Below are 17,567 nucleotides of genomic sequence, written 5' to 3' on the forward strand. Positions count from 1 at the left end.
GCAGCTGAGGACTCAGAAGCTCCCACAGGGAACTCAGGAGTGCGATGGCCTTCAGAGTTATCCCTAACTGACACAAGGGGGCTGCTTGTTTCTGTCTGCACATCAGCCACTCATGGGCTGGGGCCACCGCAGAGAAGGGGCATAATCTCGGCAAGGCAGGCAGTTTCCTGGTGTGGAGAGCAGAGCGATCGACAGCCAATATCCCCCGCAGCCCCGGGGGAAGAGTGTTAGCCCGAAGAGGGTATTTGGCAGAATATCACAATATTCATCATTGAGTCATCAGTTCAGTGAGTATCATTGAATTAATCAGTTCAGTGATTATTAATGACCATCATTATCACTTAGTAGAAGGGGCTCAATAGAATCAAGCAACTTTCCCAAGGTCATAGAGCAGCTGGTAACTGGACCCTCAGTTCCTCTGGTTCCGAGGTCAGTGGGCTTTCTCCTTCCTCAGCCTCAGCCTCCCTTCACTTCTCTCAGGAGTCCCGCTAAGGATGGAGGATGGAGAGGTAGATGATGAAGGGATGGATGAGTCTCAATCAAGGAATCAGAAACTCTGGTGGAAGGGGTCAGGGAACACCTTTCCTTGAGTAAACACCAGTGAGCACCTACCCGTGGCAGGCATTACTCTGGACCCTTTTCTCATGGATTTCTTATTCTAGTCAAATACGGTTATAGTCTGGGGATCCTAGAAATCCACAATGGAGAAAATCAGGAGTAGCTGAGATTGGTTGAGTGGAGGTGGGGTCTCCTTTGAGAAAATAAGAAAGGTCCTTATTGTCTGTATCAATTGGTAGTGTATTTAGCTGCAAGTAACAGAAAACCCAACTGACAATAAGAAAGTTTATTATTCTGTTCTTGAAAACTATGAGTATTTTATTGAACATAAGAGAATACTGAAGTATACAAGACCATCTTATATGGTAGGTGTGCAGCTAGATGGAAATCCCTATACTGTTGTGGATGGCAGACTTCTGTTCTCTCACTTCCACTTCAGGCTGGATTTTGGTGTAGTTTGGTCTCAACTGATGTCTGTTTTCAGATGAGGGAAGAGTGATGTTAACACATGAAGTCAAGCCAACCATCCAGTTAGTCTGTGGCATGTAGGTGCTCTTTAAGGTCGGGGAATATGTCCTCTCATCAGAAACACAATGGCAATCATAGCGGAGGGTGATGACGTCTAATGAATGAGATTTAGGCCTGTGTACAGGTTTTACATATGATCCTGCCCTCTTCAGAAAAAGATTTGTTTTATGGTGATTTCCCAAGGTATGTGTCCGCAGATAAAACATGGCCCTTGATCATCAACATGCATCAGTTTCCAGACTTTTGTACTAGATTTTCTTCATCAAATGGAAGATAAAAGTATTTATACATATCCCTGAAAAAGAAACTTCCATCCAGTTCTCTTTCTTTCATGTTTTAGAAAAAATATTTAATGTCATAGGAAGTATTTATGATATTAGATTAAGTGAAAGATGAATACAGAATATATATCATATGATCCCAAGTTGTGAAAATGGAGAAAAATAAACTAGGATGTTAACAATTATGATTATCTTTGGGTTATGGGATGGAGGGTGATTTTTATTTGCTTACACTATACCTCATTTCCAACAATGAGTGGTGATTAAGACTGTGCATGGGCTTAGACTCCATGTCTTTGTCCTACCACTTACTTGAACGAGTTAAATAACCTCTCTGAGCCTCATTTCCTCACATGTAAAATCCATTTCTTCTTTTATTTGCTTTTGCCACAGTGTAGTGGAGCACACCCGGATAGGACTTTTGTGTACTGTTCCAGACTCTGCAGAAAATCATGCCCACAAAAAGATAGAAAGGATTCTTGGGTACCTGACAGAAGTGTTATGAAGACTCCACTAATTCTGGTCTCAGCAGATAGAAGAGAACATCAGAGGCCTGGAGATACCAGTTAAACTTCTTAGGAAGGGCTCTGTATCTTTTCTATACAACATAGTAAAAAGTGTAGAGGCAGATGGCAACTTACTAGACCACAGCCCGGGGAAGTAGGCCCGCAGAGAGTCAACCCAGGAGTTTATCAGCTGCCCATTGGACATGTTTACCTTGACATAGAGAAGGACCCATCCTTTGTTTCAGGCCACTGGATCTCTCCTTAAGTAAGAATACTGAACACTCTGGTATATAGCTGTCTTAGTCTGCTCAGGCTGCCATAACAAAATACCATAGACTGGGGAGCTTAAACAACAGGAATTTAGTTTTGCACAGCTCTGGAGTCTAGAAATCCCAGCTCAAGATGCCAGTCCGTTTGGTTCCTGATGAGAGTTCTTCTCTTCCTGGCCTATAGATGGCTCCCTTCTCGCTGTGTACTCACATGGCAGAGAGATAGAGAGACAGAGAGAGAGAGAGAGAGAGAGAGAGAGAGAGAAAGAGAGAGAAGGAAAGAGAGAGCAGGTGCTCTGGTGTCTGCTTATAAGGACACGAATCCTATCAGATCAGGACCTCATTTAACCCTAATTATCTCCAGAAAGGCCCTTTCTCCAAATTAGGGGTTATGTTTTCAACATAGGGATTTGGGGGGCACACAATTCAGTCCACAGCAGTGGCCTTAAACATTTGTAGGTCTTATTTTTCTCCAAAGAGAAAGATTTCAAGAAATATTCTTGGAAGTAATCCAGCCCAACATCCAAGCTCCCCTGCTTTCCAACTCAGTAACCCAACTCAAGGTTCACAATATTCCTTATCAGTGTTCTAGGGGTTCCAAAGAGCTTTCACTGCTCATCTGGCCACCCTAGTCATCACCTAAGAATCCCAAATTCCTTCAACAGGGAGCCAGCTCTGGCTGTCCACTGTTGCTGTCTTTAGACCAGAGGATAGAGGATTCCTGTCTTAGCGTTTTCAAAGGCAGGGAGTGGTCACATGGTCAGGTCATGAGCTATGGACAATAATCCATTGTCATCATCCTTAACTGTCATATCACCAGTGGGCATTTTGGAATCCATTATTATTTTATGGTCAGATGGGAAACTTCCTAGGACCCTTACAATAGTGTCAAAGACTTGGAAAGCTGATTCTCTGTGAAATCAAGCTGTATTGATCAGTAACTTCACTGCTTTCTGGAACTCAAGGTCCCCCAGAAGACGCTTTGCCTACATCTCATTGGCCAGCACTGGGCCACTTGGCCAAAACTAACAGCAAGGAAATCTGGGAGCGTGAGTATCTGACATTCCAAGATGAGAAGTGAGTTTTGCCAGCAAAAAGGGAGCCGAGAATGGCTCTCAGGTGTTCTACCAACATGTGACCATGATTCTGAACAGCCCAGATGAAAAGGAGGTTGTCAGAGGAAGGAGAAAGTGGAGCTGGGCATGAGGTGAATGACTCAGTAAAGGAGGCCAGAATTTGAAAAGGATTTCAGCCCTAGCAGGGAAATGCAGCAGGAAGTGCAGAGGACCAGAACAGAGGCCACAGGTAATTAGACAAGGATGCTGCATCTTGTTTCTCACATAGATGCCCCCGGGGTTAGGTTCATGCCTCATGCCCCTCCTAGAACAAGTTACAACACTGGGTGAGGACCTTGTAAGGGGATCAGGGTCAGGGTAACTGGTTCAGCAGCATCATTTGGGGCAGAGGAAGGAGGGGGAATGAGCATCTTAAAAGATAACACACTTTGATCACTTTGTGCATGTGTTTCATGCTCTTGCTTGAAATCTGCCTTCTCCAGTGATTGTTCACCATAGCCGCAACAATTCTATCTAGGTATTATCTCCAGTGATTCTATCTAGGTATTATCTCCAGTGATTGTTCACCATAGCCGCAACAATTCTATCTAGGTATTATCTTTAGTGACTATTTTTAAATTATTTTATTTATTTTAATTTTTTTAGAAAATTTTATTTTATATCGGACTGTAGTTGATTTACAATGTTGTGTTAGTTTCAGGTGTACAGCAAAGTGATTCAGTTATACATACACGTATATCTATTCTTCTTCAAATTCTTTTCCCATTTAGGTTATTACTGAATATTGAGCAGAGTTCCCTGTGCTATGCGGTAAGTCCTTGCTGGTTAACTATTTTAAGTATAGTAGTGTGTATATGTCAATCCCAAACTACCAATTTATCCCTCCCCCCACCCTTTGGTAACCATACGTTTGTTTTCTATGTCTGTGAGTCTGTTTCTGTTTTGTAAATAAGTTCATTTTATCTTTTTTTTAGATTCTGCATATAAGCGACATCATATGTTATTTGCCTTTCTCTGTCTGACTTACTTCACTTAGTATGATAATCTCCAGGTCCATCCATGTTGCTGCAGATGGCATTATTTCATTCTTTTTATGGCTGAGTAATATTCCGTTGTATACATGTACCACATCTTCTTTATCCATTTGTCTGTCAATGGACATTTAGGTTGCTTCCATGCCTTGGCCATTGTAGATAGTCTGCTATGAACATCGGGGTGCATGTATCCTTTCGAACCATGGTTTTCTCCAGATATATGCCCAGGAGTGGGATTGCTGGATCATATAGTAGCTCTATTTTTAGTTTTTTAAGGAACCTCCATACTGTTCTCCCTACTGGCTATATTTAGTGACTATTTGAAAAGTTCCAATTTTAGAGAATGTGCTGAGAGGTAATGACCCATTATCACCCAGTTCTCCTTGAAGCTATGCTTCCCTCACCCAACCACATCCCACTTTTCTCCCCTTCTAAGAAGACTAGACATTGGCCAGATCAAGGATGAGGACAAAGGATGAATTGCTGATGAATTTCAAGCCCCCTCAGAAGTGAGAGAGGAGTTTTGTACTTGCCCCCTGAGTGCAAGTATAACGATAAAGAAATGATAACTCTAGCTTCCGTCTATTAAAGCATCACTTTTGTACTTGGAGAGTAGTTTTCAGCCTTGGCAATGCATTGGAATCACCTGAGATATTTTAAAAGATTCTAATATTCACGCTCACATTAGAATCTCTAGAGGTGGGGTCCAGACATCAGCAAATTTTTGGAAGGTTCTCAGTGATGCTGGTGTGCAGAAGAGTTTGAGAATCATTGTACTAGTCAGTGTTCTAAAAGCTTTAGATAGGTGATCACTTTTAATCCTCACAACGACCCATTAAAGGAAGGTACCAATAATATCCCCATTTGCAGATGAATGAACTGGGGTTCAGAGAGATTAGGCCATCAGCTAGGGGTTACATAGTTCAAGGCAACAATACTGAGACTCAAACCTGAGTCTGTCTGACTCCTGGGTCCTGCTCTCCACTGCTTCACAAGGCTGCAGCTGCAGGAAACAGGTCGTTCTGTCTGACAGCTGGGGTGAGGAGGCAGCAGTTTTCTGCTGACGACACCCAAGATTGCTCCCAAATGGTGTTCCCCTGACTTTGTCTGGGGAAACTTAATGGCTGCAATTGTGTTATAAAATTATCACTTTACCCATGCAAATGGGCTAGAGCGACCGCTTGTCTATTCCTGTGGTTCTCCCAGATTATTAAATAACCAGCTGCCTCCAAATATGTTTGCAGCAGCCTAATTCAACGGCTCCGTGTACTTGCATATTCATGGCTTCCAATCCACAGCCCAGGCTTGCAGGACTCTTCCAACGGGGCTCCAAAAGTTAATTTATCTTGACAATTTAAATAAATACACTTCCACTGGCTTTAGTGACTCCTTCAGATTCAGTGAGTCCCTTGACAGAAAGGAAGTCAGAGATGGGGCAGAGGGGGTGGGGTCAGGTATGGGTCTCAAGGGCAAGTGTAGCAGAAGGAACAAACCATTGAGATGGTGGAGAGAGAACCCCAAAATGGTCAGGCAGTAGCATTCCAAGTTCTACTTTGCTGATTTCAAGTGTTGAGACTTTGGGCAAGCTATTCGATCGATCTAAGCCCCTTGTTCTTCGTCTATAAAATGGGAATGACCAATTCATACACAGGGTTATAGAGAGAATTTGATGAAACAATGCAATTTCCTAAGCTTCTATTATTCTTGTTTTGCCTTCAGGCACTTGTACCTCCAGGATGACAGGTTCCTTAATTTTCCCCCTGTAAATTGACCCACTTCTATTCTTAACTTGAATATTATTTATCCATGACCTTGTTAAGAACATCTTGCAAATCTCAACAACATTGGCTTTCCTAACACACAGTAAAATGGTGGATGACTTTAAAAACCGAATCCCTCCATATGCCAACTTAGTGGTACCCGGAGTGCCCTTGGGGAGAGTCTGCACAGTGGAGGGTGTGGCCACAGCTGAGCACAGCGCATAGGAGATAGTCGGTACTTACTTATCTCATCCTCTTCTTTTCTCAATGCCAGCCTCACAGGTGAGAAAGATTCAAATACGGCAAAATTGATTGAAAGTCCCTGCTAAGTGCCTGGTGTGGGGACCGTGGGCCAGCTCAGCTGTCGAGAAGGAACAGAGTCGGCTACTGTATGGGCAAAGGCTGACCACGCCCAGGCTTCTCGTCCCGGTTTGGAGCAGCCGTGCATTCATGGCATGGACTCCAGCCGGGCTGCTTGGGCTCAAGCCTTAGCCGTGCCAACTACTAGCAAAGCCACCATCAGCAGACCTCCAACCATATGTGCCTCAGTGTCTTCGTCTGCAAGATGGAGAGAATGATAACTACATAATAGGGTCAGTGTGAGGATGAGAACGTGTGCACACCTTCAAACAGTGCCTGGTACAGAGCAAGTACCCATTAAAGGGTTATTAAGGCTTTAAAGATTTTTTTTTTTTTTTTTTTTTTTTTCAGTACGCGGGCCTCTCACTGTTGCGGCCTCTCCCGTTGCGGAGCACAGGCTCCGGACGCGCAGACTCAGCGGCCATGGCTCACGGACCCAGCCGCTCCGCGGCATGTGGGATCTTCCCGGACAGGTCACGAACCCATGTCCCCTGCATCGGCAGGCGGACTCTCAACCACTGCACCACCAGGGAAGACCTAAAGATATTTTTTAAATGCACTGGAGTACACATCAGTTTGCGGTCCATCTTGCCTTCCCTCCCTCTTCCTTCCTTCCTTCCTTCCTTCCTTTTCTTCCTTCCTCCTCCTTCCCTTCCCTCCTCTCTTCCTCCCTCTATCCTTTCTTTCCCTCCCATCTCCCTTATTTCCTTCCTCCCTCCCTGGGTCCTATCTTCTTCCTGCACACACAGAGGGCCTCCCATCCCCCAGATACTTGTTCAGACTCTTTCCTATACGCGGTAGGTCTTAATTAACCGATTTTGCAGGTGAAAGTGAAGAGGCTGCAGCTTGGAGAAAATCAGTGACTTGCACAGGTTCACACAGCCAGTGCATACCTGAGCCTACATCTTTTCCCTGAATTGCACAGTGAAAGTAATACAAACTTGGGGAAATTAAGATGATTCCTCCACGCGCCACCTAACACATCGCATGTACCTCCAGTATGCACGTCGCTCTTGGAGATATTCTGGAACAGTGTTTGTTAAGGAACAAGCTTTGACTTTTGAATTAGAGTCTCCTCCTGTGTCTGAAGTGCATGTGAGAGCACAGAATGTCACAGTTAGGAGGGTGGCCTCTGGAGCCAGACTGCCTGGGTTTAACTCTGGTTCCTCCCCTTTTTGGTCATGAGATGCTGGGCACGTCCCTCCATTTTCCTGATCCTCAGTCTTTGTATCTGAAAGATGGGGATACTATAATAACGCACTTGCCTCCTGAGGTGGATATGAGTAATAAAAGAGGCAACACCAGAGAAGTGCTCAGGGCAGCACCTGCTAAGCACCAATAAATATTAGTTATTGTTATCATTATTCTGAGCATTATAAGAGACTACAAGGCAACTGTTCAAATGCAAGCTGATGTCTATAGCAGTAGTGGGGTCCAGGCACTCCCCTCCCTCAAGGGAATCTGCCTGCATTCAAATCCACCTTCCACCTATAGGCTGTGTGGCCTTGAGTAGGTTCTTACCCTCTCTGAGCCTCAGTTTCCTTACCTAGGAAAGGAGAATAATAGTAGTATCTGCCTCAAGCTGATCGTGAGGATTAAATAAAATAACACAAGAGAAGCACTGAGGGCAGAGCCTGATGCATAGAAAATAATCTTAAAGGTGAATTATTATTATGAGGCTGAGCTCTGCTCAGTTCCATTGCATGGACGCCAAGTTTAGGGGACAAACGTGGCATAGCTTTTCTTTCCTTTTTAAATCACCAGCCCTCTACTTATGTATTACCTGATGCTCGCTCCCTCTTTAGGTAAACACACCTGGGGATGCTCCAGATGCTTGCAGCTGGCAGGATGTCAGCCCCCTCCGTCGGCAGCACCACCAGCTGGGCTCTCCGCTCGGGGAACCGCATTGCTCCAAAGACTACAGGCAGTGGCCAGAGGCCACGAAGGGAGGGTCTGAGCAGGGCAGGAGGAGAGGAAAGAATCACCTCGGAGTGTCTGTCTTGCCTTCTACTTTTCCTCAGGAGAATCATAAATTACCCCCCTTTACTCGCTCACCGCTGCTCCCACGGAAATTACATTCACAGCCTGTATTTTAAATCCTATATATTGTGTGGTTTAATCTGGAATTCTTTTTTTCACTCTAATAGGGCACTTTAATAACATTCACAGCTCGACAGAGAGCTGGGGGAAAATACACAAGGCTCTCCAGGTGTCGGATTCCCGGGCACTGCTGAGATGGGACCTTGTCACGGCTCTCTCCTGGAGAGTGACTCCTGCTTACGTAGGAAGGAGTCTGTGTCTCTGCTCCAGCAGGGACTGAGACAGTAGGATGGGGTGCTGAGTGTCAGGAGGCAGAAATCCTGGAGGGAAGAAGGAACGGAAGGCCAGGAGGTAGGCAGGGGTAAGGACGGAAGCTACCACGGCGTGGGCTCCTCCTGGGAAGCACGTGACCCCACAGGGGACGGTCCGGGTCCAGCGGTCATCCTTGAAGCTCTGGCTGCTGCGTTCTGTCAGTGAGGGTTCCGTGTCCTCACTGCCAGAGATAACAGAGCGATGAGATGCTCCCAGGGCCCACACACCCTGGCAAGGGGCTGCTTTCATTCTGTTTTGTGGCTTTTGCCTTCTGATGTCTGCAGAGCTCTTTGACATTAACATGCACGGGTGGGCTCCTGTGCTAGGTTCTGTGAGGGACACAGAGATGAATAATATACAGCGACTGCCCTTGAAGAGCTCACAAACCAGTGGGGAGATAGATGTGAGCCCCCAGCCGTGAGAGTTCAACAGTAACGGCGTTTGCACGTTGCGAGCCCACCTGGGTCTGGCATTGGGCTGAGCCTCACTCATTGATTTACTCATTATTACTCAAGGGCCAAGTATGTGGCAAGGACTTTTCTTTGTTTCCAAGGCCTGGAATAAAATAGTGAACCACACCACGGTCCCCTGCCTTCACGGGGTTTAGCTACCCCGTGGCGGTATTGAGGAGAGACAAACAGGAAATAGATAGACAACGAAGTGTATAATACATCTTAGAGGTAATAATTTAAAATGCAGAGTAGGTGGAGAGGGACTGGAGTGACACTTTAATGGGGAGTAGGTCTGAGGAAGTCTCTCCAATGAATGAATGAAGTAAAAGTGAGTGATGGGATACCTGGGGGAAGAACCTTCCTGGTTGGGAACACAGCACGTATAAAGGCCCTGAGGCACGTTTGGACTGTCCAAGGAGCACAGCGAGGGGGCTGAAGCGGAGAGAGAGGGCAGATGGTAGGAAATGATACCAGAGACGTCTTACAGGCCAACAGAAGGATTTGGGATTTAATTTTGAAGACAATGAAAAAGTTGTTGGAGGATTTCAAATCAGGGGGGTTGCATTAAGTTTTCAAAGAATTACTGTGGCTTCAGGGTGGGGGATGAACTGCAGGGACCAACGTAGAACCGGAGACCAGTTAGGAGGCCCGGAGGGGCAGGCACTATTCTTACTATTGCATAGATAGAGAAGGTAAGGCTTGAAGGTGAAACTTATCTATGGTCAACCCTAGTAAGTGAAAAAATGAGAGGACACCGTCAGGATGTTCTGACTCCAGAATCTCTGCCATTAACCCCTGTGATCTACCGTCTCCTTGAGAACCAGAGTAAAAGGCAGAATGTGATCTTTATTGAATGCGGCGCAAACGTCTCCCCTGGACCGTCAGAGGAGTAGCAAACCACTGCTGACGGGTGACTTCACACTCAAGTAGGGCTTCATAATGGAAGTGACAGTGTGTTCGTCCTTGAAGGAAAGGATACACTTGGTTGGATAGAGAGAGAAGAGGATGCCTCCTAGATATGAATGATAATGCAAGCAAAGGCCTGGGGACGGGAAAAGAAGGAATGACATAGTTCAGGAAAACTAGAACATTGGGAACCTCTCCAAGAGGTGTTCCTGGAGGCTGAACAGGTAGCTAGACCATAACAGATATAAAATGCTAAACTGAAGAATTGTCGATTAGGAGCTGGTAAATACCTTCAGCCTACAAGTGGCGGGAAGAAGTTGATTCATTACAGAGGTGAGCCCTGGGGATCTTAACGTGTCAGCTGAGAGCTGGGTTTCCACAGCTCTGCTCATCAAAGCCCTGCCGGGACAGTATTCAGCATGGATTCCACACGAACCTGAGAGTCTGGGACCAAGGTTGTGTCATTTATGGAAATAGGGACAACAGATAAAAGAAATCGTTATTTATAAAAAGGTAATCCACCTGGTTTTAGACATACTGAAATAAAAGAAGAATTTATTTTAGCAGCATTGACAATTCACCAGATCCAATTCTAAGTACTTTCCAACAATTGACACGTTAAATACTCATAATCCTAGGAAGGAGGTTTTCTCTTACTATCCCTGTTTCGCAGACGCACAAAGGTTAAACTGTCTCCCTGAGTGAGCATCAGAGCCTGGATTCAAACCTGGGAATTTGGGGCTCCAGAGTCCATTCTTTTGTTTTCTTTTCTTTTTTTTTTTTTTTCAGTACGCGGGCCTCTCCCTGTCGTGGCCTCTCCCGTTGCGGAGCACAGGCTCCGGACGCGCAGGCTCAGCGGCCATGGCTCACGGGCCCAGCCACTCCGTGGCATGTGGGATCTTCCTGGACCGGGGCACAAACCCGTGTCCCCTGCATCGGCAGGCGGACTCTCAACCACTGCGCCACCAGGGAAGCCCCAGAGTCCATTCTTTAGACAACTGGGCCATGACCTCATCCTGGTGAATGTCAATGTCAAACCAATGATCTACAAATGGCTGAGCCTCCCATATTACTTGAGTTTGACAAAAGAAAATGACTCCTATTGTCCCACAAGCCTCCAAGTTTAGGGACATGCCAAGGCATTCAGGTTTACTTAGCTCTATGTAGCAGGTAATCCTGAAGCACCTCCTGGGTCGTACAATTGCCGTGTTCCAACCATTATGACGAGAATCCACTGTCACGTCCAGTTCACCATTATACTACTGGTGCCTATAAAAACACCTGGAACAAAACTACTGCTCAATAAATACTCGCTGAGAGGAAATAAAAGAAGGAAGAGGGAAGGAAAGAGGACAGGAAGAAAGAGAGAGGGAGGGAGGAAATAAACCAGTTTTTTATAAATATTTTTAATAACCTAACATCCTGCAGACAAATTTTTAGAGGCCAATTCTGCCCCTCTTTGAGTTAGCAAAAAATTATACACACACACACACACACACACACACACACACACACACACACACACACACACAATTTGGCCAGTCTGTCAGACTTGTCATAACTTGGGATTGGGCAGTTAGCAGGTCATAGGCTCAAGAACTTGATCCCCATTTGAGCACCATAGACTCAGAACTACTTGTCCGAATTACCTTCTCACAGATGAGGAAACTGGGGCTCCAACTGAGGCCCAGAGACAGAAGGTGACTTGGCTGGTACCACCGAGGGAGGGAGGGCAGAGCTGCAGGTAAGACCCAGGTTTCCTAAATCTCAGCCTTCTTTTCTTTGTCCACGTGATGGAGAGGACCAGCAGAAAATCTCTCCCCTCTGCCACCCTTCAGCTACCTCTGACCTTCCTGTGTACTTCATTCCCAGTAGTCAGGGAAACAGTGTCCACCAGCCCTCAGAGGCATCTCAGCCATCAAACCCGGACAGGGGAAGCCCTCGCTAAGGCGGGAGCAGGGAAGGCTGGGGCCATATGTCTGCTCACGATTCAGACGTTAACATCAGCTCAGCCGCTTGCATGCTGCGCTAAATCTTAACGTGAACAGACTGAAAATCACTCAGTTGCTTTGCAGGAACCGCGGTTTAGTAAGATTAAGAGGAGTTGAGAACCCTCGTTACATCCGAGGTATTGATATGAAAAGCCCAGCATGTGCTTGAGAATTAGCGATGGAATTCTGAAATTAGCCAGTGTCGGACACAGAGTCCAATTCTCTGGCTTTGGCCACGTCAAGGCCAAATCTACTACTCTTAGAAGAAAAGCCAGTTGTCCTTCATATAGAAGACCTTGCTGTCCTTGGAGACTAGTTACAGAATCGCATCATTATTTATATTAGGAAGTTGTACCGAATGTCACATCTCCGCAAAGGAGAACAGCTGGCCTACGGACGTACAGCCTGGGCAGGCTGGGAGCCGAAGTCGGATACCACTCTGTTGATCTCCTTTGTAGGGGTCCTTGCTGTTGGCATGCTTTTGTGCACCCTTTCTCGCTAAGGAAAGAAGGCAGGGCCATCTGTTACAGCCGTCAATCACGGTGACATCGTGCAGAGAAGCCGACGCAAGTCACCACCGTGCATTCTCCACCAAGGGAAGGGCTGTACTGAGGAAGGAGTGCATTGACACTGCACTCTGGAGCAACGTGGGGCAGGAATGCAAGGGCTGTCATTTCACAGGTGTGTGAGGAAGGATCTGAAAGCAGGAGGAAGATAAGACAGGTGGGTGTCTAAATGCACGTACATCTACATCTAGAAAGAGAGCGAAACCGAGGCATCCAGAATGAGGATTCCAATGGGGTCGTTTCAGGGGTCTGGGCATGGCTAAGGTACTGAAGAGAGAGAGAGCATAGAAAGGAAGTAAATGAGTGGCAGAGCCAGACGTACTCCATACGGGCAGAGCGGATGTATGAGTGGATGTATGTATGTGTGTGGGTATGTTTGTGTGCATGTGTGTGTGGATGTGCAACAGCGGTTGTGCGCATGTGTGTTTTTTATTTGTGTGTGTGTATAATTGAGAGAAACATGTGAGAGCTATCTCTGAAAATTCTCCTTTCAGAGGTACCTGTGCACTTAAGGCAAAAAGGAATGGAGACGTTATTTCTGTCATTTTGGAGTTTAGGTCCATATGGGCTTCTGGTGGTTGCTGGGAGTTGGGGGAGGGAGGAATCAGGGGACGGAAGAGAGAAAGAATCAGACAGAGAAAGAGAAACTGAGTCTGAGAGAGATAGATGGAGAAGACAGAGAGGCAGAGAGACAGAGAGGTAGAGACAGGGGTCTCTACCTCTCAGGGGTCTCACCGCCCAGCACAGAGGCTGCCAGCAGCTCTTAGCCCACCCCTATCACCCCGAGGATCTGTGCTCTCCAGGCGTGGTTTTAATCTCGCATGCTGTGATTACCCTGCCTATTTTATGGTATGTCAGTCCTCTACACGACTAGAAATTGCTTAGGAAAAGATCTCATTTTTTTTTTTTTTCTCAAACCGCTAGAACCAGCTCGTCTCTGTTTTCTGCATTCTCTCAAATACAGTCTCAGAGAGGTAGGTGGATTCTCTGCGGCCCATCTCACTTCTGCAGCCAGGTGGCCAGGCCTCCAGGTTACCCTGGGAAGGAGGGGAGTGAGAGGAGAGAGAGATTCCATTAGATCAGCCCCAGGTTGTTTAAGTGTGAAATGCAGAGAATAATAACAATACCTTTCTTGCCCTCACAGGTGACTCTGGAAGGGGAGAGTCAATCTCCAACAGTTTCCTGGAAGGCAGATTTTATAGAAGCTGTGGAGGAGGGGCGGGCCAGGGGGCTGACATGTTCAGAGATGCGGAGATATTTAGACTGGGGAGCCAGTGAATGTTTCAAGGAGGCACAAGCCAAAAGCCTTGAGTGAAGGTGACTGGGCAGCCCAGTTGTGGGTTTGGTTGTTTCTTGGTCAGAAACTTCTTTCAGAGTTGAATTCCAATCAGAGCAACCTGTCTGGAAAATCGAACATCTGGTCCTGATGCTTTTAATATCATGTACCACAATTTGAGATTGACTTGAGAAGTACAGTGGCTTGGTGACAACAGAAACAGCTGCAAGAACGTGCCCTGGGGGCCTCTTAAGACCCCAGCCCCAGATGGAAGCAAGTGCACCCAGCAAACGCTTATGGAGGGTTTACAATGTGCCCAGCACTGGGCTGGGCGCTGGGGCACAGCAGGGAACACTGAGTCCTGCTCTCACGGAGACTAAAGGTAAGCGGGAAAAGATAGTTCAGAGTTGAGCCAATAATTAGATGATGGGGGTAGTGATAAGAGAGGTATAGAAAATACAGCAATGGATTTGCTGCGTAATGATTTCCTGGGGACGTTATGGACATTCATTAGGAAAGGTCCATTGAGGAGACATTATTTGGCATGAAGTCTGAATGATGAGAAAGGAGATGTAGAAGCTTGAAGGTCACTGTAAGAGCATAGATTTATTTCTAACTGTAACCAGGAGCCATTGAAAGGTTTTAGTAGGGAAGTGATAGACCCCGGATGCCGGGTACAAAATGGATTGAAAAGACCAGAAGACAAAGGGACCAGTTAGGAGTCCAGTGCAGCTGTCCAGGCAACTGTTAATGGGTGATAGTAGTGGAGATGATAAACTGTGGTTGTCTCAGAATGGATACAATTAAAGAGACTAAAATAAGTGATGGCAAAAGAAGTAGAGCACCTGCGACGCTCATATACTGCTGGTGGGAGTATGAACTGATATAAATGTTTAAAAAATTGCTTGACATTGTCTTCCAAAGCTCAAGATACATCTATCCTAAGCCCCAGAAGTTGACTCCTGGGAATATGTCCAACAAGAATGGGTGCTCATGGCCACACATACACACACACAAAATGTAAAAGAATGTATAACAGCTTTATTCATGGAAACCCCAAACTGGAAAACCAAATGTCCATCTGCAGGAAAATAGATAAGTAAATAAACCATTGGATCCCCCAACAACATGCAGGCAACTCACACAGATCATGGTGAGCAAAAGAAGTCTGTTGCAAAAGAGTATATACTATATGAGTCCATTACTGCGTAAGTCAAGAACAGGTGATAGGGTTCAGTATAGTGGTTACCTTAGAGGGATATTCACTGGAAAGGGACATGGGGAGACTTCTCAGATGCTGGAAATGTATATCTTACAGATGGTAGCACGGGTGCATTCATGGGTAAAAATGAAAGGAGCATAATACTTATATACAATTTTGTGTGTGAGTTTTGTATAATTTTTTCATTCATATGTAGATCAGCTCGGTGCTTTGTGACCGCCTGGAGGGGTGACATGGGGAGGGTGGGAGGGAGGGAGATGCAAGAGGAAAGAGATATGGGGATATATGTATATGTATAACTGATTCACTTTGTTATAAAGCAGAAACTAACACACCATTGTGAAGCAATTATACTCCAATAAAGATGTAAAAAAAAAAAAAGACATTCAATGAATTCTGAAAAAAAAAATGGAGTTTAATACTTATATGCAATTTTGAGTGTAAGTTATACCCAAATGAAAAAGTTAACAGAAATGAGGACATGTTTTAGAGGTAGATCCAAAGATACAATAGAACCTGCTGATAGATTTGGTGTGTGGTGAGAATGAAACCAATGAGGCAAGTATTACTCTCGGGTTTCTGGCTTAAGCAGTTGGATGGGTGGTGTCACATATTGGAGCACTTGATATCCAGGTGGGCAAGGCATATTACCTAAGGATCTTGGCCATCACTTGTCATTTACAGGTGAACAGTGGACTCTAAGGTCTAGAACCTTCGTTCATTCTCTTTATTTAGAGCATAAGGATCCAGCTTAAGACTGCAAAACTCTATGTGGAAGGCACAGCCTTGAGATGGAAGGAAACTGGATTGCTAAATTACAGCATATAAGACTGCTGGATCAATAGCTGATTGGATTATGATATGAGTAAGAAATATGCCATTGCCATAAGCCTATGAGCAACTGTTGCAGCAACTGGACTGAATTACCTTGACTAATACACCTGAGCTTGGAATATAAGTACAAAAGGGTGAGGCTGCCAAAGAGTATGTGCTGGGTCTCTAAGGTCTGGTTAGCTCTGAGGAGGCTGGGGTGGAGTCAGCCAATGGAGTGCAGACAGATGGAGCTGAGCCCATCTGATGGAAATACCAAGGAATGACTGGGCTTTAAAGCCTCTGCTTTTGGGAGAAGAGTCTGGGAGCTAGGCTGTGATTGTCTGTGGACATTGGGGAACACAGCTGTGGGAGTGCTGCAACTAGGAGATGCAGAGAAACTCATTGATTCATCCATCCATCCACTCACCCATCCATCCATCCATCCATCCACCCATCCATCCATCCATCCACCCACCCATCCATCCATCCACTCATCCATCCATTTATTCATCCATTTACCCATCTACCCATTCATCCATCCATCCACCCATCCACTCACCCACCCATCCATCCATCCACCCATCCTTCCACCCACCCATCCATTTATTCATCCATTTACCCATCTACCCATTCATCCATCCATCCACCCATCCACTCACCCACCCATCCATCCATCCACCCATCCATCCATCCACCCACCCATCCACCCACCCATCCATTTATTCATCCATTTACCCATCTACCCATTCATCCATCCATCCACCCATCCACTCACCCACCCATCCATCCATCCACCCATCCATCCATCTACCCACCCATCCACCCACCCATCCATTTATTCATCCATTTACCCATCTACCCATCCATCCATCCATCCATCTATCCTCTCACCCATCCATCCATCCACTCACCCATCCATCCATCCATCCACCCATCCATCCAATACATTGTAGATGCATTGTAGATGCAGAGGACAAATTAACAGTCATGGGCCCTGCCTTCTTGGAGCTCAAAGTCTAGTGAGACGAGGAGTGGCTAACACCTTATTCTCAGGTCAACTCTTCAGAGAGAGGAATAGACATCTTGCTGCTTCCTTTACCCTGAGAACCCACCTTAGAGATTCTTTGGATACAGCTGGCCCAAGTTGCTCTAAGCAGCTAGAGGAAGAAGCATGTTTAACCTCAGTGGGCAGGAGGAGGCTGCTGGAGCAGCTGTTAGCCTCAAGGGCTGTTCCTGCCTGGGTTGTCCCCAGTCACCTTAAAGATAGTCCCTAATCACACCCCTAGAGGCAAATAACATTGTACAGCATGTGTAAGCTTGCTCTGCTTGTGAGAGATGCCTCTGCAATGTCCACCTGAACCCAGGTCAAGGAAGGGACAGCAATCCTCAGTGGAAGCAATTATTAGCTCATATGAAAACTGCTCCTAGAAAGATGAACAAATGGAAATGATGACAGCCCTCTGGGCCACGGTAGTTTTCTCTGAAGCCTTCCTTCCCTGAGCTGTCTGTGGATCAGTCTAACCAGTACTCACAGCCCTAGGGGTGACAGTCACAGTCTCCCCATCCAACTTTGGCACCAGCTTGGTCTTCACTCCACTATAAATAATAATAGTAATG

At 45.9% G+C, this 17,567-nt stretch overlaps 1 pseudogene; it reads right to left on the reverse strand.

Annotated features, from left to right (window-relative positions):
- Positions 1–2,568: 2,568 nt before the first annotated feature.
- LOC132437684 (ER degradation-enhancing alpha-mannosidase-like protein 1 pseudogene) lies at positions 2,569–8,279 on the reverse strand (annotated as a pseudogene).
- Positions 8,280–17,567: the final 9,288 nt, after the last annotated feature.

The sequence above is a fragment of the Delphinus delphis genome, chromosome 15 (genome assembly GCF_949987515.2).
Source record: "Delphinus delphis chromosome 15, mDelDel1.2, whole genome shotgun sequence".
In the NCBI taxonomy this organism is placed as follows: domain Eukaryota; kingdom Metazoa; phylum Chordata; class Mammalia; order Artiodactyla; family Delphinidae; genus Delphinus; species Delphinus delphis.